We start from the raw sequence: 12,993 nt of genomic DNA, 5'->3' as shown, positions 1-12,993 counted from the left end.
ATAAGTAACAAAAAGCGCCAAGACTGCAAAGTTTCCTGGCTCCAGGTTCCCATTGTAGCTTTCACCTGGCTTCGGGTCAAAGGCCAGTGTTGACTACAGAACTAGATTAAGTAAAAAATAATGTCTCATAACAGTTTTTGGCTTGTGGGAGTTGTTTGTTTGGTTTGTAGTGCTCAATTTTCTGACTCAATTTTCTGACTTATTTTCAAAGTAATCGTAAGGCAGTTGAGAGTAGGAATAAGGTCATAGTCATCTTCATACCAAGTTGCAAACTTTGAAGGATTTATTTTCTGAAGACAAGATATTTGAAATGGCAGTTTCTACCACTAAAGCATACGATTTGGCAGGTATAACATTCTATGTGTACTCTGAGCCAAAATCCTAAATGCAGTGAAATGGACTAAAAGGAAGCACATGGTGAACAGTATTTATGAATTGAAAATAGAAGTAGGACCTCAATATATTTTTGTTGAATTATTAATCCCATAAGGGTGATGATGGTCAGTCCCTGTTTATCAGTCACCTGGAACTTGGGAGGGCAGATTTTCTTATACTGTTACTGCTAATTCTAAACTTTTCACACAAGAAGAGACATTCTTTTGAGGTTTCTGACATTGCAGTGCTTTGATTAGTTTCAAGGGTGCCTCCTAGCCCATAGAGTTTGGCACCATTCATGGATAACCCCTGTACCCAGATTTGTTCTGCAGCCCCTTGAAAGCAAAAAAGGGACAAAGCAAAGAAAACTAAGAAAACATCTACTGAGAGAAGCAGCAGCAAGAAACTAAGCAGTTCTTTTTTCCAGCCCTCTGTGAGGCCCACTCCCCTTTCTGCCCTTGGCGGGCAGGAGAGGCCTTGGCTACCTTCCAAAGAATTCTCCCCACCCCTCCCCCTTTTTTCCCTAAGTTGGTTTGAGTGTATTTCTGTAAAGCGCTACCCTAAGACCCTGGACTAAGATAAAACCTTTTCAAAAATTTAAAGTCTGAAGGGGGGGGGGGATTACCCATTCACTATAACAGAATAAAAGAGAGAAAGAACGTTTTGAGAAACAGGCCATATCTATATGAAGAAAACCAGAGCATTTTAAGGATGTTGGAAATGTCCTAAGTGAATGAAAAGATAACATGTTCCTGATGAGAAGATTCAGTATTATAATGATGTCAATTTAATGCAATTTCCATTAATGCAAATCTCAATGGGAAGATTTTGGAACTTGACAAGTTGATTCTAAAAAGTCTTCTGGAAGACTAAACACATGAGCACAGCCAAGAAACTGAGGGAAAGAAGAACAAGAGGCGGTTACAAGGGCCTTGCCCTACTAGATAGCAAAATGTGCTATAAAGACACAGTAATCAAAGCAGCATGATACTGACAAAGAGATAGATGAATATTGACAGAAACAACAGAGATTACATAGGAGGTGTTTTGTTTTTACTATCCAAAATAGAATTGACCTTAATTTTATAAAAAAAACGAGTTGTTCAATAGTTTGGGGACAAAAAAAAAAAAACAACTAAGGTCCTTCCCTTACACCATGCGCATTAAATTCCAGGATTAAAGAGCTAAACGTTGTTTTAAAAGTTAAATCTAAGGACTCTTCGAAGTTCAAATTTACTTCTTAAAGAATTGTTATCTTTATTAAAAAGACATGCATAAATCCCCGTTGTGGCTCAGCGGGTTAAGAACCCTACTTAATGTCTGTGAGGATTCGGGTTTGATACCTTGCCTCCCTCAGTGGGTTAAGTATCCAGCTGGTTAAGTATCCAGCCCTATCTGTGACATACGTCACAGATGTGGCTGGGATGTTGTGGCCTAGGCTGGCGGCTGCTGCTCTGATTCAACCCCTAACCCAGGAACTTCCATATGCCACAGGTATGGCCGTTGAAAAAACAAAACAAAAAACATACAATCTCTTTGCAAAAAAAATTGTCTGTAGAAAGTAATATAATATGTAGGGCCTGCTACTGCATAATTTCACATTACCATGAGTGAAATTGTGTTTCTCAAAGAATAGCATGATATTATGCTCTTAATTTATGCTCTTCTGAGTTTATTCCCCAAGAATAACACTCTGCATAAAATCAGAAGTGTGCCTCAGGCTTCACCTTCATGTTATTATTTGAGGAGAAAAGTGAATTGTAAGTGGCTGCTGGTAGCTTCCCTGGCACCCCTAAGTTCCCTGGGGAGCATCTGCAAAATGCTTGTTACCAAAGAAATTTCAGGAGTTCCCATCATGGCTCAGCGGTAACGAACCCAACTAGTATCCATGAGGACTCGGGTTCAATCCTTGGCCTTGCTCAGTGGGTTAAGGATCCAGCATTGCTGTGAGCTGTGGTATAGGTCACAGATGTGGCTCTGATCTGTTGCTATGGCTGTGGTGTAGGCCAGCAGCTACAGCTGTAGATAGACCCCTAGCCTGGGAACTTCCATATGCCTTGGATGCAGCCCTAAAAAGACCAAAAGAAAGAAAATTCACACTTGAAGTTGCATTGTGGGAAGGGAAGGTGAAGTTGGATGATTGACTTGTTTCATCAACTTGGTATCTCCATGTACCTGGGAAGGTAGGGGGCGGGGGGTGGGGGGAGGAGGAAAAGGGAAGAAGAGGTGCATATATTACCTCCAAAAGTGGGCTTTATTAAAAGAGTTGGTACTAAAGAAGACTATGTGCCTGGCACCCATAGCCCCAGGGTTGAGTGGTCAGAGAGCGTTCTTTCTACGTAACCACACATCATGTTTCTTGGCTCTGCTGCCAGATCAAGCCACAAACGACTGGCCCAGGAATTGACCGAGTTACCCAAATCAAACATATGGGACCAGTCAGCAGCATTGGTGATCTGGCATGAGAACTCTGTGTTGGGTGGAGACCAAGCAAGCCCATCCAGCCTGACTCCAGGACAGACTGAGTGTGAGGCACACAGAGGGAAAGCCAGAGAGGCAGAAGCCAAGTTCAGTGTGAAATCAGAGAAGCCAGGGCCTGGGAATGGCTGGCTGAAAAGCCACAAAATAACAGTATTTCAGTGACCAAGCAGCAGCTATTGTCACCTAGCCCAAGAGGAATTTGCAGTTCTGCACAAAATACAGTGAGCAGCTTTAGAGTAAACGTGAAGTCATCCAAGGGTGCATTTAATTCTTTTCATTATCTATCTTGGAAACCTATGGAATCATCTGAGGAGGGGGTTAGAAGGGATATAAGAAAGATCGACCTTGGGCTTAATTCAGGACATAGAAATGATACAATGAGATGAAAGCTGCATTCCCTGTTCAGACTGGTGGGGAAACGGCAAAAGTGTGATAGGAAATGTGAGCAAAGGCGGCTATGGTGAAGAGAAGAAAGCAGGTAGAATCTTGGAGAGGAAGAAAAAGTCACTGTTTCAGCCATAACACATGGAAGGCCTGTTGGCAAAGTCAAGCACATATGTGACAACTGTCTTCCTTCTCAATCCTGCCTACACACAGGGCTGGAGAGAGGAGAGACCTGGTCCACAGCAAGGAACGAAGCTGCAAGTAGAATAGCAATAAAACCTGCAAAGTGAAAAGACAAGTGCGATCAGAGGCCTTAGGGTCTCCAGGACCAGGGGAAGGAAAGGCAGAGGCTGCCTTGGAATCTCAGAGCCTTTATAGAACCTCAAAATTACAGCAACCTGTCAGTCTTTCATTCGTTCAACAAATATTTACTGAGCCTTGAATATGTGCCAGATCCTATGCTGGATTCCGAGTGAATACAGGCAACAACAGTATGGCTCTTGTTCTCAAGAAACTGGCAGGGTGGTGGAAGAGAGATACCAGCAGTCACATCACAACATTGTATTCGCTTCCCATGGCTGCTATAACAAATGACACCAAACCTAATTGCTTAAAACAACACATATTTATTATCTTATAATTCTGAAGGTCAGAAGTCCAAAATGGATCCCCTTGGGCTAAAATTAAGGTGTCAGCAGGGTTTTGTTCCCTTCTGGGGGCTCCAGGGGAGAAACAGTTTCTTGTGTTTTCCAGCTTCCAGAGGCTGCCTGCTTCTCTGGCTCATGACCCTTTCCATCTGCACAGCCAGCAATGACTGATGAGTCTTTCTCTCATTGCTTTACTCTGACACTGACTCTTCTGCCTCCGTCTTCCACATTTAAAGACCCTTGTGGTTATACTGGGCCCACTGGATAACCCAAGATAATCTTCCTAATCTCAGGTCAGGTGATTAACAACCTTAATTCCAATTGCAATTTTTTTTTGCTTTTTCTTTTTAGAGCTGTATCCATGGCATACAGAGGTTCCCAGGCTAGGGGTTGAATCGGAGCTATAGCTGCCGGCCTACACCACAGCAACAGCAACAGCAACACAGGATCCAAGCCATGTCTGCAACCTACACCACAGCTCACAGCATCGCCAGATCCTTAACCCATTGAGTGAGGCCAGGGATCAAACCCACATCCTGGAGTCCCATCGTGGCGTGGCAAAAAACAAATCTGACTAGGAACCATGAGGTCACGGGTTCCATCCCTGGCCTTGCTCAGTGGGTTAACCATCTGGCGTTGCCATGAGCTGTGGTGTAGATCGCAGAGGCGGCTCGGATCTGGCATTGCTGTGCTCTGGCATAGGCCAGCAGCAACAGCTCTGATTAGACCCCTAGCCTGGGAACCTCCATATGCCACGGGTGTGGCCCTAAAAAGACAAAAAGATGAAAAAACAAAACAAAACCAAAAAACCCACATCCTCATGGATACTAGTTGGGTTCAGTTACCACTGAGCCACGATGGGGAACTCCACATCTGCAACCTTAATTCTCCCTCGCCATGTAGCGTGACATTTTTTAATTGAATAAATTTGACAGATAACAATTGTGTGAATTTAGACTGTACATGTAACATTTGCACAGGCTCTGGGGATTAGGACGTAGATATCTTTGGAGGAAGGGGTGTTTATGCTGCCTGTCACGAATATGATGCATATTATGGTAAAGACAGTGCTGTTGGAGATGGTTCCCGTCCCAAACTGCAAACTGAATACATGCTGCAGGTTCTCCCTCTCACCCTGAATGGTTAGAAAGAACAGGAATGATATACAAGTAAGTCAATAAATTCATAATCATCCTGGACAACAAGGAGAGCTCCGGGTGGACTGGAAACCCTGAGGAATCCCCAAAAGATAGATGGCAGGTGGAAAATGGCCAGAAATGAAAAATGCAGCCCAAAGTGTGCATAGCAGTAGACTGCCGCAGGAGTTAAAGAACACCAAGAGAATGCCATGCCCAGAGAGGGTGGATCCTGGGAGATCCCAGGCTCAAGAGCCACCAACAAGGCACTGATTATTCAGCACGCCACAGCATATCAACCACTCCACACACACTCTCCTTTCTTGTGTCCTTGGGTCAAGAGATTCCAGCAGGATTACCTGCCTTCGGACGGGAGCAGTGGGTATAAGATCATTAGGTGGAGAGAAAGGACAGTATTCCTGGTGACTGTTGACACATGGGAGGAGAAGGAAGCACCCACATGCAGAAGATGAGCTGCCAAAACACCCTACCCCTTAGTATATCCCCCTGCCAGACAGTTATGGACAGAAGATTATAATGTAACCACGACCCTGTCTCATACCCCTTTTGCTAGGTCATGTACAATGGAGAAGGAAAACATCAAACAGGCATCTGAGATAAAGGATGAGCTTTCAACTAAAATAATTCCCAAGCATTGGGAGAAAGTCAACATCTTAAAAGAAATATCAAATCCAATGCATAGAAGAACTTTCATGCTGTGAAATAGATCACAGAGCAAGAATAATTATACATTCTCTGGTGGAAATGGATATCTCCTTGATTTTTTAAAAATTAACCAAAAAAATTGAACATGATTTTGAAACACTAAAAATCCCTCACAAGAATGACCAGAATGGGCACAGTTAAACGGTACGTGTGTGATCAGGAAGACTGAGGAAATATGTTTTTCTATCACATAGCACAAAACAAAATAGGCAAGTTAGTCTATTTTTTCAAAAAGCGGAAATACACAGAGGAGTGATCTAACACTTGCAATATCAGCTAATAGTAAAGTTCTGAAGGAGAAAATACAAAGAATATGAGAGGAAGTTATACTCAAATAAATAAAGAACAAAATATCCCAGCATTGAAGACAAACATGACTCTTCGGTTTGAAAGGGCCCATCAAATGCCAATTGGGATTGGTTTTTCAAACTAACATGCCGATCAACTGTGATGCAGTTTCAGATGCCCTGGTAAGGAGGAACTCTTAAACACTTCCAATGAAGAAAAAAAAAAATCGATGAACTACAAAGGTATGAGAATCGTACAGATACTAAGCCTCACTGAAAAACAGGATATAAGAAACAAAAAGGAAAGGGAGAGAGTGTTTCAAAATTCAGAGGAAAAATAGCTTTGACCTTGGAATTATATACACAGCCCAACTATTGTTGAAGTGTGAAAATACAAGACTTTTTTATTTGTGGGGGCCTCAGAAAGTTTATCACCTGCAGACTTACTCTGAAATAAATAATAAAAGAGGATAGATCAATACTAAGAAAAATGAGCCCCCAAAAAAGTGAGAGGCAAAAAGCAATGGTGAACAAAGACTTTAGTAAATTTGTTCAAACTAAAGAGGACAAAATGGGGGGAAAAAGAGGAATAAAGGAGAAACATTAAAAGGATAAAAAGCCGGGGAGCTGGCAGAAGAAGGCAAAGGCAGCACCTAGTCCACAGAGTAACAGAGGCGGTCTTGAGGGCTGTGACCTCTGAAAGCCCAGAATTTGCAGAATTTGATAAGAATATGAAGAGCTTGCACGGAGACCTGAAAATGACCAAAGTGATGATGTATCAAGAAAAAAAACTGGCCTTGGGAGTTCCGTTTGTGGCTTAGAGGTTAACAAACCCGACGAGGATCCATGAGGCTTCAGGTTCGATCCCTGGCCTCACTCAATGGGTTAAGGATCCGGCATTGCCATGAGCTGTGGTGCAGGTCGCAGACGCAGCTCAGATCCCAAGTTGCTGTGGCTGTGGCATAGGCTGGCGGCTGTAGCTCCAATTCGACCCTAGCCTGGGAACCTCCATATGCCTCGAGTACAGCCCTAAAAAGCAAAAAAGAAAAAAGAAAAGAAAAGAAAAAAAAACTGGCTTTGGCAGAATTGTATAAAGATGATGTGAAATGCAAGTCTTCCTAATCTGATAGACCTTAAATTGCAGTCTTTAAACCCCATGAAAGCCACCTCACATGTTTTCCCACCACTGCGGAGATGTTCACTTGTATAAGGTACTGACCATCGTTCCATCCATTTACTGTATTCAAGTGAACGTGAGTACAGTAGATTACACATAATTCGGTCTCCTGGGAAGACTGTGAGTGATCTTTTCAAAGAGACTAGGGAACATGGGACTGTGCCTCTCAATGAAGTCTCAAGAGCTTTGGGTGATGACATATCTACAGATGGAGGGTATGGAATGAATCATTCCTTTTTTTTTTTTTTTTTTGTCTTTTTAGGCCGCACCCTTAGCACATGGAAGTTCCCAGGCTAGGGGTCTAATGGGAGCTGTAGCTGCCAGCTACAGCCACAGCCACACCAGATCTGAGGCACATCTGCAACCTACACCACAGCTTGTGGCAGTACCAGATTCTTTAACTCACTGAGCGAGGCCTGGGATGGAACCCACATCCTCATGGATACTAGTTGTATCCTTACTGGATAGGTCACCATGGGAACTCCCCGATTGTTCCTTTTGTAAGTGATCTGAATGTATCTATGGAGAAAATCAGCTGCAAAATGTTCAGATTCTGCTTAACCTGTGAAGCAAACAGTTTCAGTTTAGATGATAGAAAATCAAGACCTTACAGTGACCCAACAATTGCTCAATTTCTGGAGTCCCTTAAGAGAAAGGTGACTCTTTGCATGCATGCCTGAAATTCAACAACTTATATTAGAAATCTTTAAAAGTGGAGTTATCGCTGGCAGAAGATTTCAAAAGAAATTCCCCAGGAGCTTCTACAGCTGGTTCAAGGGGGCCAAGTGAATTTCAGTATGGAGGATCATCAAGATCAGGAATACGTACAACCTAGAATAAGGCTCAAGGCTTTTTGTAGAGAAAGCAAAAACTTGGATGCCTTAAGCCTGAAATAGTCGGTACATCTTCCTTCCCAGAAGAGGAGTCAGCAGTTGTTCCTGCTGACAATTCATTTAAGAAAAATTCCCATCAGGTTAGCGGATCAGGGTCATTCGATACAAAGTTTCAACAGTACACACAGGGTCCAGGGTGCTCCAGACTTTATTATCCAGTCCCATCCTGAGTTTGCAACTCTTGACTTAATTCTTGTGACTTCATTTCCAGAGAGCTCACTGATAAAAGCCTGACACAAGAAGCCGATATTGGGGTTTGTTTTGTTTTGTTTTGTCTTGTCTTTTTAGGGCCACACCTGCGGCATATGGAGGTTCCCAGGCTAGGGATCGAATCAGAGCTGTAGCCACTGGCCTATGCCACAGCCACAGCAACATCAGATCCGAGTGGCATCTTAGACCTACATCACAGCTCATGGCAACTCCAGATCCTCAACCCACTGAAGAAGACCAGGGATCAAACCTGCGTCCTCATGGATACTTCCAGATTCGTTACCACTGAGGCATGACAGAAACTCATATTCTTTATGCTGTGATATTCCAGCAACTAAAGTAATATTGTTCTTATCCATGCAGTAGCAGATGGCAAAGATAATATGCCATATTAATAAGAAAAATACTTCCAGCATAAAAACAATCAGACTAGTTTTTAATTACTTTTATAATACATTCTGGTTTTATCCTTATTCTATCTTCCAGCCTTAATACAGATACATTTGGACTAGGAATAGAACTTGAGATAAATATGTTTTGAGTTTTTAGTTGCAGGGTTGGCTTATGTTGATAATTTTTAAACATCCAGGCAAACCAATTTATTATATGCTCAGTGTTAATGTAACAACGTTTATTTGCAGAGAAAAAATGAACAAAACCCTTGATAAATGGTTTGGTAAAATTTGCATTAAAGCTTCTCAATGCTGCATTGACCAACAGCCATTAATAAATCTTTTTGTTGGAGTTTCCTGGTGGCCTAGCAGTTAAGGACTCCTTGTTTTTTGATGCCATGGCTTGGGTTGGATTCCAGGTCTGGGAACTTCTGCATACATGGGCATGGCCAAAAGAAAAGAAAAGAAAAAAGAAAGAAAGAAAGAAAGAAATCTTTTTGTCAAAGTCGAAAGGGTTTTCGTGATATATACTGAAAAGTATTTATATTCCAAGATTGAATGAGTTTGATTATTCGATAAATATTTCTCTTAAGATTTTATGCATCTTTTTACTTATTGATTTAGGTATATTTCTAGTATCAAAAAAATATAGCTTGGCATTTTTACCCGTAGAGCTAAGATCGTCATGAAATAGAAACAAAAAAGACATTAAGGTTGGCACTCCTCGAGATGTGTTAAGTAGCAATCCCTTTCAGAGCCTGTCTTGATCACATTCGTTTATTCACTCAACACATTTTTCTAGGGGACCCACTATATATACTTAACACTGTTCTAACCGCTCAACTCAGAATATATTCTACTCCAAGACAAAACTAGTGTAGAAATTCAGGAATGTGTTTTTTGTCAGACATACTGGATCTAAAGACTGACCAGCATAACATTTGAAATTCTACTAAATATTTCCTGGATGACGCCGACTACCTCAGGAAGGATAGAAAAGTTTTTTTCTTCCCAGACACCACTTCATCTTTGGTCACTATTCCTGGTTAGTTTTCTATTGCTGCCATAACAGATGACTACAATAGTGGCTTAAAATAACACAGATTAATGATCTTACTTCTGTCGGTTAGAAGTCCGAGATGGGTCTCACAGGGCTAAAATCAGACTAAGAGTGGGGCTGTGTTCCTTTCAGTAGGCTCTAAGGGAGAATCATTTCCTTCTCTTTCCAGCTCCTAGAGGCTACCTTGGCTTTTGGCTCCCTTCTTCCATCTTCAAATCCAGCAACAGTGCATCTCTCTGGCTCTTCTCTGTCATCACATCTCTCTGACAACACCCAAGGTAGAGTCTCTCTTTTTAAGGACGTGCGTGATTAAATTGGGCCCCCTGGCAGATTATTCACAGTTATCTCTCCCCGCCACCTTAAGATCTTTAGCAACCTTAATCACATCTTCAAAGTCTCTTTGCTATGAAATAACATATCCTAGGCTCTGTCAGGAGGATCCAGGGGGGAAAAAATCTGTTCTTTGCTTCTTCCAATCTGTAGAAGCTGCTGGCATCCCTTAGCTCAGGTCTGTATCACCTCACCCTCTGCTTCTAACCTGACATCCTTTTTTTTTTTTTTAGGGCCGCACTTGCGGCATAGGAAAGTTCCTGGGCTAGGGGTCTAATTGGAGCTGTAGCCACTGGCCTATACCACAGCTCAGCGCAACACTGGATCCTTAACCCACTGAGCGAGGCCAGGGATGAAACCCGCAACCACGTGGTTCCTAGTTGGCTTCGTTTCTGCTGTGCCACGACAGGAACCACAAACCTGACATCTTTTACGACCAACTTTAATTCCCCCACCTCCCTCCTACAAGGACACTAGTGATTACATTTTGTCTACCTAGATAATCCAGGATAATGTCTATATCTCAAGGTGCCTAATTTAATCACACCTTCAAAGTCCCTTTTTCTGTGTAAGGTGACATAGTTACTGATTTAGGGATTCGAAGACAATATTTTTGGAGGCCCACTATTCTGCATGCCACAGTCCACCTTTTCCCCATAGGTTCACTCCATCCCCAGATAAATCCACGCTTCCCAAAGGTATTCAAAAGTCTCAGTCCATGACAGTGTCAACTCAAAGTCCTACCACCAGTTTAAAAATACTAAATCTTGTCATTTAAATTATCTAAATCAAGTATGGGTGAGGATTTGGGTATAATTCCTGGGGGACAGTACCTCTCCATCTGTGCACCCATGAACCTGTAAAACAAGTTCTCTACTCCCAAATACATTGGTAGGACAGACGCAGACTAACAATTGCAGACATTCCCATTCAAAAAGCAGAAGATGGAATGAGAAAAGGAGCTACCAGCCCCCAGCAACTTAAAAATCCAGCAAGGCGCACTCAGTTAGGTTTCAAGGCCTGGGAGGAATGTGTGGCTTGCAGCTCCATCCTTTGGGTTTGTGACTCCCTTTCAGAGCATCTTTTCTTTTTCATGGAAGGTGGCACCGTTTATAGACAACATTTTTAGCAGCTTGTTTCTTGATTGTGGAATGAGGAGGAGGCAGGAAGGCATCCAACTACCTTCTTTCATTTCATGCATTCTCTGACCCTTTCCATTTAAAATGGCAGTGTTTCTACTGGTATAACATTCTCAAGAAACTTGTGGGCCTCCTCTGCATCTAATGGGAGACAGGAGGCTCCTCCACAGATCTTCCATGGATGGTACCATCTTTATCTCTGGCTTCTTATGAGATGGCTGAGGTTGATCTATGAGTCACACACTTAAACCTTTCAAAGAGCCTTTGAGTGACTGAATACTCAGACCTTGTGATTTTTCTGAGATGTTAAGAAAATATTGTACAGCTGCACCCTCATCTCTTTTGCTAGAGCAAGCTTTCATGAGAGTGAATCTCTTATTTTAGTGTCTTTTGCCTTTTGGGTAGGCTGAGAATTTCCCAAACGGCTTTTTTTATTTGATAGTTCTGTTCTCAATCCATCAATCTCCTCTCACATTTTGCTATAACCAGCAAGAAAAAAGCAGGCTATTCTTCTCATACTTTTCTTGGAAATCTCCTTAGCTAAATATATGTTTCTCATGTATTTTGTAATCTTTATTTTTTTTTTCATTTTTCCTTTTTTCTTGGTGGGGGTGGGGGCGCACCTGCAGCATAAGAAGTTCTCAGGCTATGGATCCAACTGGAGCTGCAACTGCTGGCCTACACCACAGCCATGGCCACAGCCATGGCAATGCAGGATCCCAACCGCATCTTCGACCACGGCTGCTGCTTGCCGCAACACTGGATCCTTAACCCACTGGGTGAGGCCAGGGATCAAATCTGCATCCACGTGGATCCTAGTCGGGTTCTTAACCTGCTGAACCACCATGAGAACGCCACAAATTTTGTTTTCTATGTAACTGCAGGACACAATTCACCTAAGTTTTTTGCCGCTGGAAAATAAGAATCCCTTTCCTCCAGTTTCAAATGGCATGTTCTTCATTTTCTTCTGAGCCCTCACAAGCAGTGCCTTTAATGTCCTTATCTCTGCTAACAGTCTGTTCAAAATGATGTATATATTCTCTGCGGTGATTTAGGTATTGTCTGTTATGCTCCTTACTTCCTTTGAGCCCTCACTAGCGTTAACTTCCATATATCTACTAAGATCTATTCCAAGCAATCTGGTCTCTTTCTGTCATGCTCATCAAACGTCTTCCAGCCTCTACCTACTGTCCAATTCCAAAGCCACATCCACATTTTTAGGTATTGGTTACAGTAAATAGCACCCTACTTCCAGAAGTGCTTCCAGAAGAGCCTGTTATATCTACTCACTGCCAGCTGCCTTGAATGTGCTAAGGGCAGGATGGGAATTCACCTTTCTCCAGCAGCCTGGTTAATTCAAGAAGGTGGGTTTACCTGTGCTAGGTGTGTTAATACTTGGAGTGCTACCAGAACTGCCACAGGATAGAAGGGTCGATCCCAGCAGAACAGCAAAATCATTTTTCTCAGTGTCATAATACAGAGTGAGAAGATTATTCCTGGAGTTTCCTAGTGGCTTAGTAGGTTAAGGATTTGGTGTGATCACTTTCTGTGGCTTGAGCCAGGAATCCTGGCCCTGGAACTTCCATGTGCCACAGACATGGCGGAAAAAAGAAAAAGAAAAAGAAAGTCAAAGACTTGCAGCACAATACATAAGACAGATACCATTTTGAGGGAAAAGACTGTTTCCACAAGATATGCGCATGATGTAAACTCACGGAAACATGTCTGGCACCATACTTGCCTCTGTGGAGGGGAC

General features: G+C 42.5%; 1 pseudogene; it reads left to right on the top strand.

Moving 5' to 3' along the window:
- The first annotated feature begins 6,183 nt into the window (after positions 1 to 6,183).
- LOC125121992 (UBX domain-containing protein 2B-like) lies at positions 6,184 to 8,002 on the top strand (annotated as a pseudogene).
- Positions 8,003 to 12,993: the final 4,991 nt, after the last annotated feature.

The sequence above is a fragment of the Phacochoerus africanus genome, chromosome 3, assembly GCF_016906955.1.
Source record: "Phacochoerus africanus isolate WHEZ1 chromosome 3, ROS_Pafr_v1, whole genome shotgun sequence".
NCBI lineage: Eukaryota > Metazoa > Chordata > Mammalia > Artiodactyla > Suidae > Phacochoerus > Phacochoerus africanus.
The sequence above is the reverse complement of the archived record's forward strand: the minus strand, read 5'-3'. Positions and strand labels throughout refer to the sequence as shown.